This window comes from Callospermophilus lateralis, chromosome X, assembly GCF_048772815.1.
Source record: "Callospermophilus lateralis isolate mCalLat2 chromosome X, mCalLat2.hap1, whole genome shotgun sequence".
Lineage (NCBI taxonomy): Eukaryota > Metazoa > Chordata > Mammalia > Rodentia > Sciuridae > Callospermophilus > Callospermophilus lateralis.
Genome location: NC_135325.1, coordinates 89,649,053 through 89,659,395, shown reverse-complemented (window position 1 = coordinate 89,659,395; position 10,343 = coordinate 89,649,053). Strand labels below are relative to the sequence as shown.

Sequence of the window (10,343 nt, the reverse complement as noted above, 5' to 3'; positions counted from 1 at the left end):
TTTGTTTGTTTTAATAAAGTTTTATTTTTTCAAATGTACAGTTGATTGAACCTGTTCATGCATCTTCACCAGCAGCTGGGGCATCTCCACCCTTGGTATTTCTGGTATAAATTACTTGAGCTCTGTGCTTTGAAACCAGTTTGATAAGTCCTTTACTGAGGAGCTCCTGAAGGGCTGCCCTGGCCAGGGAACCTTGAATCTTCAGTCTCTCAGATATCATAGCTGGGGTAATATGCTTATAGTTGGGAACTTCCTTACAGAGTTTGTCATAAGTAGCTTTGTCAAACAAGACTAGATTGTTGAGCTTGTCCAAAACTTTGCCTTTGGACCACTTCTTCTTTTTGGCTTTGCCCCCATATTTGTTCACTGGGTCCTTGTCTTTCTTGGCCAATTTTCCTGTGTCTTTCTTCTTCTTGTCGTCCTTGGGCGGCATGGCGAAGCTTGGAGAGCAGCAACAGCCACTGGAGCCTCATCAAGATGTCGGACAAAAAGGAAGAATCCATCAGTTTTCTATACCTAAATGATTTGACAAAGGAAATAAGTGAAATATAAGGCAGAAAGGGAGTTGAATGAAATTATTTTTTACACAGTGTAATCCCCTCATCCCATTGTCCTCCTCAGACTGATTAACAGAATGCTCTGCAGCCAGACTAGCCAATCCTTCATAAGCTCCAAAAAATTGCAGTGCCAATCTTTATACAAATTGAAAGGTCCAAGAGTAAAATCCTTTACCCTTTTGCATTTAGGCCACCTCCATCAAAATGGCCAACTCCTTATTTATGTGTATAAAACTTCTGATCACTTTTTAATTGCTACATTATTCAATTTGAACAAAATATCAATGATCAAAATATATTTGAGGGCTGGGGTTGTAGCTCAGTGGTAGAGCACTTGCCTTGCATGTATGAGGATCTGTGTTTGATCCTCAGCACCACATAAAAGTAAATAAATAAAAATAAAGCTATTGTGTCCATCTACAGCTAAAGAATATATTAAAAAGTACATTTGAGGAAATCTTTCAACATGAAATAATAATAAATAGACCCTTGAGAGGTCAGGAACAATGACCCATGCCTGTAATCCCAGGAGGCTGAGGCAGGAGGATCACAAGTTTGAGGCCTGCCTTGGTAAATTAGCGAGGTCTTAAGCAACTTGGTGAGACCCTGTCTCAAAATAAAAAATAAAAATGGCTGGGGATGTGGCTCAGTGGTAAGCATCCCTGGGTTCAAATTTCCAGTATCCAAAAAAAAAAAAAATCCTTGAGAAAAATAAAGATGAAAATGAAAAACAAAACACTATAATCGTAGATTCGGATATATTAAAAGTCACATTCATATAACAAGAATAGGATATTTGGAAATAATATGAAGAAAAAAGACATGATGCAAATAAAAGAAAAAAATAATTACTGACATAAAATTCAATGGAAGAGATGAGATACAGTTGAGGAAAGAGCAAAGAAAGTAGAACAAAAAGACCAAAGGGAGGAAGATGTACTAGAAAAAGTATGATACAGAGAGGGTGAGTCTTGGAGAACCAATATTTGACTAATAGAACTTCAAGAAAGACAGAACAAAAGAAAGAAATAGCAAAGAAACAATACAAGAGAAATTTCTGGAGTATATCCTCATGAAATTTTAGAACACAGAGTATAGAGATATTCTAAAGGCTTCCGCAGAGAAAAATAGTCTAAAATAGGTAAGAAATCAGAATGATATTTATATCTGATTTCTCATCAACAATGTCATAGGTAAGACAACATTGGAGCAATACTGTCAAAACTCTGAAGAAAAGTTATTTTCTTCAATCAACACCTCTTTCCCCAATCAATGAAGAGCATATACTGCACAATTAACATATCAGAAATTGTTCTTATACTCTAGGCTCTTATTACTTAGGTGGACAACTCTTAGATCTTATTCATCAATCTACTGAACTGTTCTTTTTTCAGAAATATAGATCACATCTCAAAATTTTGTGATGTCCTTGTTTTTACATGTTGTGGCTTGCTGATTCAAAGCAGCTGAATTTGAAACAAGTTCCATGTCATTTCTTTCAAGGATCAACTCATTTTTCTGGGTTTGAGAAACTGAATAAGCAATGGCTGGCCTCATCTGAACCCTGCAGGTGTATTTACCCAGGAAATTTCAGATTTAAACAGGAGCCCCACTCTCCTGAATAATGCACTGAAGGGGCAGTGAGCATATATAGACCTTATCCTGTAATAGAGCCCAGTGTAACACCCTTGATTATGTTATATACTGCAAGTGGTAGCCATTTCCTTTCTATTTCCCCACATTTGTCAACATGGAGCCTCTTCTCTTTCCAAGTAGACTGAGTTCTATGTTGATGTGATTGAAGTCCCTCAGTAGGGTTCCTCTATGGCCCTTCACAATAACTGCATCTATTTTGAGTGATGTCAAGGTTATTGGAAATACTGACATTGTGACTGCAAAAAAATTGTCTTCATTTTAAAAAATGTGTGTACCACTGCACCCAGCTTACTTTGATTAGTTTTTAATTACTTTTTTAAAAATGACCTTTTTAAAAAATTTTGTCCATTGAAGATGATCATGAACAATGGGATTTAGATCAGAAAACTCGTTGAACACTTATTATGTGTCGAGAACCCTGCCAGGTGCAGTTGGGGAGCTCTGAGAGTGTTCAAGACCCAGACCCTGTCCAAAAAAACCAACCAAACAAACAAATAAAATAAAACAAAAACTTAAAATGCAGTGGGGTAAAACAAAATAATTAGAGAGTAAAATTATGTGCACTAAAAAATAAAGAAGTAAAAAAGTGAAGTTTGGATTGAAATTAGGGAAGACACCACATAGAGGTGGGGCTTGCTTATCACCTTAAGTGATAGAAAAGATGGGAAGAGGTCAAGAGAGTCAGGTGCCTAAAGGAGAAAGTCAACATGAACAATGGTTTGGAGAAGATTGTTTTCTTCTTAGTCATGTATTACAAGGTAGAAATTTTTATATTCTCTAATATCACTGAAAAGCTCTTTCTCTTTAAATCTTCCTAATATAACAACTTTCTCTGAGTGGATTATTTTTTTGTTGTTGCTGACAGTGCAGTAAATTTTCTGTCACTTTGCAGAATGGGAACTGCCATTTACTAAATGAGCTCTTCTCCATTCTGTGCTCCCTTGGTGCCAAGTCTTAATAAAGACAAATGGGTTTCCCCATCATGAGGCTGCTTCCCATCTCAAGCTGATGAACATGAGACTGAATGCCTGACCTCTTGGTTGTCAGATAATATAAAAGGCATCATCCTTATTTATTGCCATACTTTAATTACTAGGGGGAAAGTATCAATTAAGGAACAAAGGTTTTTCAAAATCATTTCAATAAAATCAGGATGTCTGAGCAAATTAAAACCTGTTTTCTATTTTCTCTTTTTTGGTGGTAAAAGGAGTAAAAGTGATGGGGTGATTGGTGTTGGTTTAGGTAAACTTAATGAAGAGGAACTCACAGCATAATATTTCAAAGAAGAATGTACATGACAAAACTGTCATCATAGAGCTACCAGTCCAAGTGTTTGGGCTCAATTTGATTTGTCATCCTGGAAATCTTGTATAGACATGGGTGGAGTCAGTAGATTAGACTTCAGGGTGATTTCCTGGTAGTAAATCCAGAAGATAAGTTTTATTGTATAATCTTTGATGTCCCAAACCCTTTGGAAGAAGGTGTTTGCTCCCCATGTGTTGTGGGTAAACACCAAGTATGTCCCTTTCTCCCACCCCACCCCAAAATATTCTTCTTTGCTTTTTATTGCTTAAAATCTAAAATGGCATCCACTCATTCATTCCTTGGTGAAAGGCTTTTGCATCTCTGTAGAGGTGCAGTTAAATGACATCTCCAATCAATTTCTAACACTTTAATGTGAATTAGTTTTATTTGTGTATGTGAATGCACGTGCATATGAGTGTGTGTAATGATTTTTTAGGGGAACATCAATTCTTTTTTCCTTTTGTTTAAATTTTAATGATAAAACCCATAATGACATTTGTTTGTATGAAATAAGTCACATATGTGAGAGCATAAGAACATGTCCATATTGTTTAAGGAATAATAATAAAATGAACACTTTTTACTCACTACCTAGTCTAGAATTAGATACAAACAAAATTTTGGAAGTACTTCAGTGACCCTTTCTCCTCTCCAGAAGTAACCACAACTTTAAATTTTGTGTTTGTTATCCCCTTATTTTTCTTCATGTATGTATCTCCAAAAAATGTTGTTTCAGTTTTTATACATATTCTGTATCTTTATCTATAAGAATCCACAATGGATTTTAGAGTGCCAAGTTATTTTCTTTTCATTTTTTAGGGTTGGGCCTAATATGAAAATATAATCTTTAGTTATACTGTTTTTGTTACCAGGGATTTGTTTGTTTTTGTTACCAGGGATTAAACCCAGGGGCACTTAACCACTGAGCCACATCTCAACCCTGTTTTTATATTTTTTAGTTGTAGATTGACAGCATGCCTTTATTTTATTTGTGTATTTTTTTTTTATGTGGTGCTGAGGATCAAACCCAGTGCCTCCCACATCCAAGGCAATCACTCTTCCACTGAGCTATAGCCCCAGCCCCTCGTTTTTACATTTTATTTAGAGACAGGGTGCCACAGCCAGGCTGGCTGGGCAAAATAACGGGGGGGGGGGGGGGACGAACAACTTGTGTAGATTGATACAGCAGGAGTGGAAGCCGTTTATTGTAAGACAACAGAGGTATTTATACATTCCACACAGCTTATCTTAATTAGCATAAACTAGATACAGCAGTCAACCAATAAGAAATCTCCACACTTAATGGCTCGCTTTTGTTACTTCACAAACCACTCCCTCTGGCATTTTGCCAGGCGCCATCCAGACTTGTTTACAGACTCTAACATTTCTCTGGCAAAATGCCAGGCGCCATCCTGACTTGTTTACAGACTCTAACAACAGGGTCTTACTGAGTTGCTTAGGGCCTTGCTAAATTGCTGAGATTGGCTTTTAACTCATAATCCTCCTGCCTCAGCCTCCTGAGATGCTGAGATTATGGGTGCCACTGTGCCCAGCTCTTGTTCTTTTTTTAAAGTTTTCACAAAAATGGTATCATACTAGCCATATAATTGCATAGTTTTATTTTTAATTTAATAATCCCTGTAGTCCCAGCTACTTAGAGGCTAAGGCAAGAGAAATACAAGTTCAAAGCTTGCCTAGGCAACTTAGATTCCATCTCAAACTAAAATTTAAAATGTGGCTGGGCATATAATTCAGTGATAAAGTGCTTGCCTAGCATCCGCCAGGCCTTGGGTTTGATTCCCAACACCTCAAAAACAAAAATTCCCATAGTCATCTTTTCAATACATAGAGATTTAATATCTGGGAAGTATTCTAAAAATGAGGTCTCATATATGCTCAAATATTACTCTATCAATGAGCATTTAGGTCTTTTTCTATTTATTTGATAATTATAAAAATAATCCGTGAGTTACAAATTGTTTCAGTTTGTCTGGGATTTAATGGTTTTATAATAGAAAATTCCATGTTTCAGGAAACCCTTTAGTTCTGGGAAAAATCAGAGTGTTTGTTGTTCTACTTCTATGTCTTCCTACATCCAATTTTTACCCATTGGTACTTTTATGTCCATCACATCTTTCCCCAGAAGTCTGATTCCATTTATACATGACACTTTGTAAGAAGTCCTATTGAAATGGGACCCAGGTTATTTCCAGAGTAAGGAATGAGGATAGGGAGTCATAGAATATAGATCTAGTCCATATTACAAGCCATAATTAAAGTCTTTTGGCATTAGACCATTAGATAAGGGGAAGAGGGAATCACAGAATGTGAAGAGGTAAAGGAAAATGCAGAAGGTCCTCAAGACAAATTTCGCCCTCATAATTTTACCTAGAATCAGTTCTGTGTAGAATCTTTAAGCACATAACAGTGAGCTGAAAATCTTAATATCTTTTAAGAGACCTGTCTTAATATCTTTTTTTGTCTCTCTTTTTAACTTAAATAGGAAGGACTAAGCATTTGCCTCTTTTATACTTTTTGAATATATTAAAAGGCTAAATTCCAGTGTTTAACACTACCTTGAGCTACTTAGCAATTATAAGGGTTGTAAAAATATGTAATATTTGTTTCAGTGATCCACAGATGTCTTCTTGGATTTTCACAGATGTTGAGTTATATTAGCATCTCTAATTAATATATTGAGCAAATAAGGTTTCAATAAGCCTATTTAACAGGGATATATACAGCTATTTCTGCCTTCTGAGATAGTGAATTTCAGAGTTAAGATTTTCAATATTGTTTGCCTCATGCTTTTAGTCTGGCAGCAATTAAGGAAGCAAGAACATTTGCCTTCCAGGACCTTGAGCTCATCTGTTACTTCTAAAATAATTTCAGGGTGATTTGTTAGGTAGCACTGGTTGAATGATTAGTTTTCCTGTGGTAATTACTAATGTATTTCCTGTAAGACCTGAAGAGGGAGAGGGAGAGGGAGGTTAGGAAGGAACATTCTAGGGCTATTCATTCCTTACAATCATTTTAGATCAAGTCTTTAGGGATTTTCTGCTTTGGAATATTGGGGAAGAATAGTAACTAATCTACCAGACTATTGTGGAATAACTATAAACTGAGAAGTTTTCCTTTAGCTACCTATTTGACTCAAAGGCAGAACTGCAAAAGGCCTTGCATACTAAAGTCCCAAATCATAGGACAGATTCCATGGGGAGAGGTCAGGCAACCTAATGAAAAAAGAGAAAAAGATTTGGGAACTCTGGATATAGAACCTATTTCTGCTGAGTAGCTGTGGCACTTCAGACTGTCACAGGTGATTTCTAAAGACAGTCTGACGCGTAGTTAGTTCATTCAAATTTATTTTATTAATGCTCATCACACTTCAGACACACATCCTAATTCTAAGTCCTAACTGAGTCTACACCCAAGGGTCTTAGATGCTCACCTGTGACGTGTCTTAAGCCTAGGTTGCTGGAACTTGATTAGGGCCAGATGAGTCTGGTACAGGGGGAACAACAGTGATGGAGGTCTTGGTCTCTCTGTCCAGGTCTTGTAGTCCCACTGGCCCCCCAAAGTCTGGGTTTTTAAGTCTTAGTTTGGTTGTGCTTGTAGCTGATAACTGGGTGAAGCCTGGGGTGTACACCCAGGGAGTGGACTCTTAGATCACTAACTTAAGTCTATCTAAGTTCTGCAGTTTATCTGAGTTTTGTAGTTCACATTACATCATGGGCATATTGCTTATAGTCTTTTATCCAAAACACATACTAATTAATATAATCAACAGTCAATAATCCTATATATTTCTGGTACTCATATCACAGACACTGGACATGAATTTCTTGTCTGTTATATGTGCCTAATGATACCTATTTGGCCTGGAGAGAGAGTATCAGGTAGTAATGAGTACAGGTCACAGAATTTAAGTACATGAGTTCGAATCTTGACTGTCATTGATTTGCTTCGGAAAGTAACTTAACTTTGAAACACTATTTCTTAATCTGACAGATGGGGTAAATAATGGCCTTGGATTCCCAGGATTGTTAGAGGATCATTATAATTCACGAGAAGTGCTTAGAACTATGTATCACATATTTTTTCATCAATAGAAGCTGCTGTCCTATATGATGTTTAAAATCACAGGCTTGGGATCCAGTTAGCCTGCATCTATATCTTGGTTCTGCCAATAAATGACCTTGGAATATTTCTTAATATTATGGTTTAGATATGAGGTGTCACCCAAAAGCTCATGGGTGAGATAATTTAAGAAAGTTAAGAGGTGAAATGATTAGGTTACAACAGTTATAAACTAATCAGTGGATTAACTGGAGGGTAACTGTAGGCAGGTAGGGTGTGGCTAATCCTAAGAGCATGACTTTGGGATATATATTTAGTCCCTGGTGAACCCGGGTTGGTCTCTCTTTCTCTCTGCTTCCTGCTGGCCATGTTCTGAACTGTTTTCCTCTTCCACACTCTACTGCCATGATGCTCTGCCTAATCTCAGGCCCAGAGTTATGAAGTTGGCTGTCTATGGGACTGAGACCTCTGAAACCATGAGCCAAATGAACTTTCCCTCCTCTAATTGTTCTTGTCAGGTCTTTTGGTAACAGTGATGAAAAAGCTGACTAAAACACTCAACCTCTGTGTGCCTTGAAGTTTTCATTTGCAAAATGGTGATATTAATTGTATTAGAGAGTTATATATAGTCTCTGTATATAACAGTTATTATAGGGATTCAAATGAAACGATCCACATAGATGGCATATCAAAGTTCATGGCACATTGTCAGTATTAAATAATTATTATTGTTATTCAAGAATCTTGATTTAGGCCAAGCTTATATTCAGAACTTTCCTTTTTCTAGCCTTACTAACCCCTATCCTTTGGTGTTAGCATTTTTTAAGGTCTATATTTTCATCATTGTTTTTTTTTCTTTACCAAAACCTGTTTCCAAGCCATCCCCCCTTTTTAAAAAAGAATTTGTTAGCCTTTATTCCTCTTTTTTATTTTATAACTTTATTTAATTTATTCATATGTGGTACTGAGGATTGAACCCAGGGCCTTGCACATGTGAGACAAGCACTCTACCGCTGAGCCATAACCCGAGCCCCTCCAAGCCCCATTTTAATGTTCCATAAAAGTTTAATTGTCCTTGAGGTTATTTAGCTGAAGCTAAAAGGAGCTAAAAGGATTTTCAGATTGAGAATTGAAGAAGAATGAAGACTAAAGATTATAGGAGGAAATCACATCACTGGAAAGTCAACCTCACATGCACTGTTTTGTATTCCATAGTTATTTAGAGAAAAATATTAAAGGGACAAAATTACCTGCTATACACAAATGTGTGTGTGTGTGTGTGTGTGTGTGTGCACGAGCGCACACGCGCGCATGTGTGTGTTGCTGGGGATTAAACCCAGGGTCTTTTGCATGCAAGAAAAGCACTCTACCAACTGAGCTATATCCCCAATCCTATCCACAGGACTTTGCTTACAAATTCCCATCATGGATTACAGACACTATTAAATGAGTGTTTCTGGACTGGGGTTGTAGCTCAGTGGTAGAGCACTTGCCTAGCATGTGTGAGGCACTGGCTTCGGTCCTCAGCACCACATAAAATAAATAAGTAAATAAAACAAAGGTATTGTGTCCATCTACAACTAAAAATATTTTAAAAATGAGTCTTTCCTATAAGCTGAACCCTACATCATCTTAGTGGTGCATTACAACAATTCTAGGTGGTGGATGTTATCTCCATTTTACAGTTAAAATAAAAAGGTATATACTTCAAGAATATAAAGTGATTTGTTCCTCTTTCATACTAAGATTCCATAAATGATAGAGCTAGGATTTCAACCCAGATTTATCTAATTTAAAACCTACCTATCTTTCTACTTCAACATATTTAAAGAGTTTGTTCACAGAACATAGTGTCACTGAATACAAATCACTTTGGGGACTCAGAGGTTTGTATGATAGCCTGACTGAAGAAGCAACAAAGACTGTTAAGCATTTTTCTTATTACAGCACATTCTAGATTGGAGAGACAGTATCAGGTAGTTGTTATGAGTTCAGGCCACAGAACCAAAGTGCATGAGTTTGAATCCTGGCTGTGTCACTGATTTGATATGTGGCTTCAGCAACAGAGCTGAGAAGATTTCAGTGGTGAATACCCTGATATTCATTTTGGAATTTATGTTCCTAGAGCCCTAACTGGGCCAGGCAGTAGACTAAATTGATTCAAAGTGCTGATATAGAGGTTTAGTATTTTCAAGGATGTGTCTGCAATAATGAAAAAAGGAAACCCAATTGATGACTAGGTAAATTGCTCCTCCCTTGAGTCCTCCTGGACTAGAAAAAGAGCCAGATAAGCATAGTGCTCCTCACAACATTTTGTGTATTGGAAATATATGGCTACTCGTCTAACTTCACCTCTGGGATTCCACCTAGACAACCACTGATTATGAAGCTGGCTGATAAGATGGTGAAAGTAAAGCTCTACATTAAAAATTTCCCCTCTTTTCTATAGAGTCAGTAAGAACAGATTTTTGAGGAACAGGTAATAGACATAGACATAAATTTTAATGGTAATTGGCTAACATTTTCCAAAAAGCACATGAAATTTTCCATAATATTTTTTATGGTTGGATTTTAGGAGTACATCTTGGAATGGCTTTCTGTGCTTTTCAGTACAAATATTCCTCTCTATGGAACACAAGATAATACATCTGTTAAATATATTATAATTATTAAGTATATTACTGGCCTATAGGGGATAATGTCTTAAGAGGACTTTGTGACTCAAACGTTGTATGCTTCATCAGC

At 36.7% G+C, this 10,343-nt stretch overlaps 2 pseudogenes; both read right to left on the bottom strand.

Annotated features, from left to right (window-relative positions):
- LOC143639220 (small ribosomal subunit protein eS25 pseudogene) lies at nt 1-433 on the bottom strand (annotated as a pseudogene).
- Nucleotides 434-1,928: 1,495 nt separating this feature from the next.
- On the bottom strand, nt 1,929-2,444 carry LOC143638635 (large ribosomal subunit protein uL6 pseudogene; annotated as a pseudogene).
- Nucleotides 2,445-10,343: the final 7,899 nt, after the last annotated feature.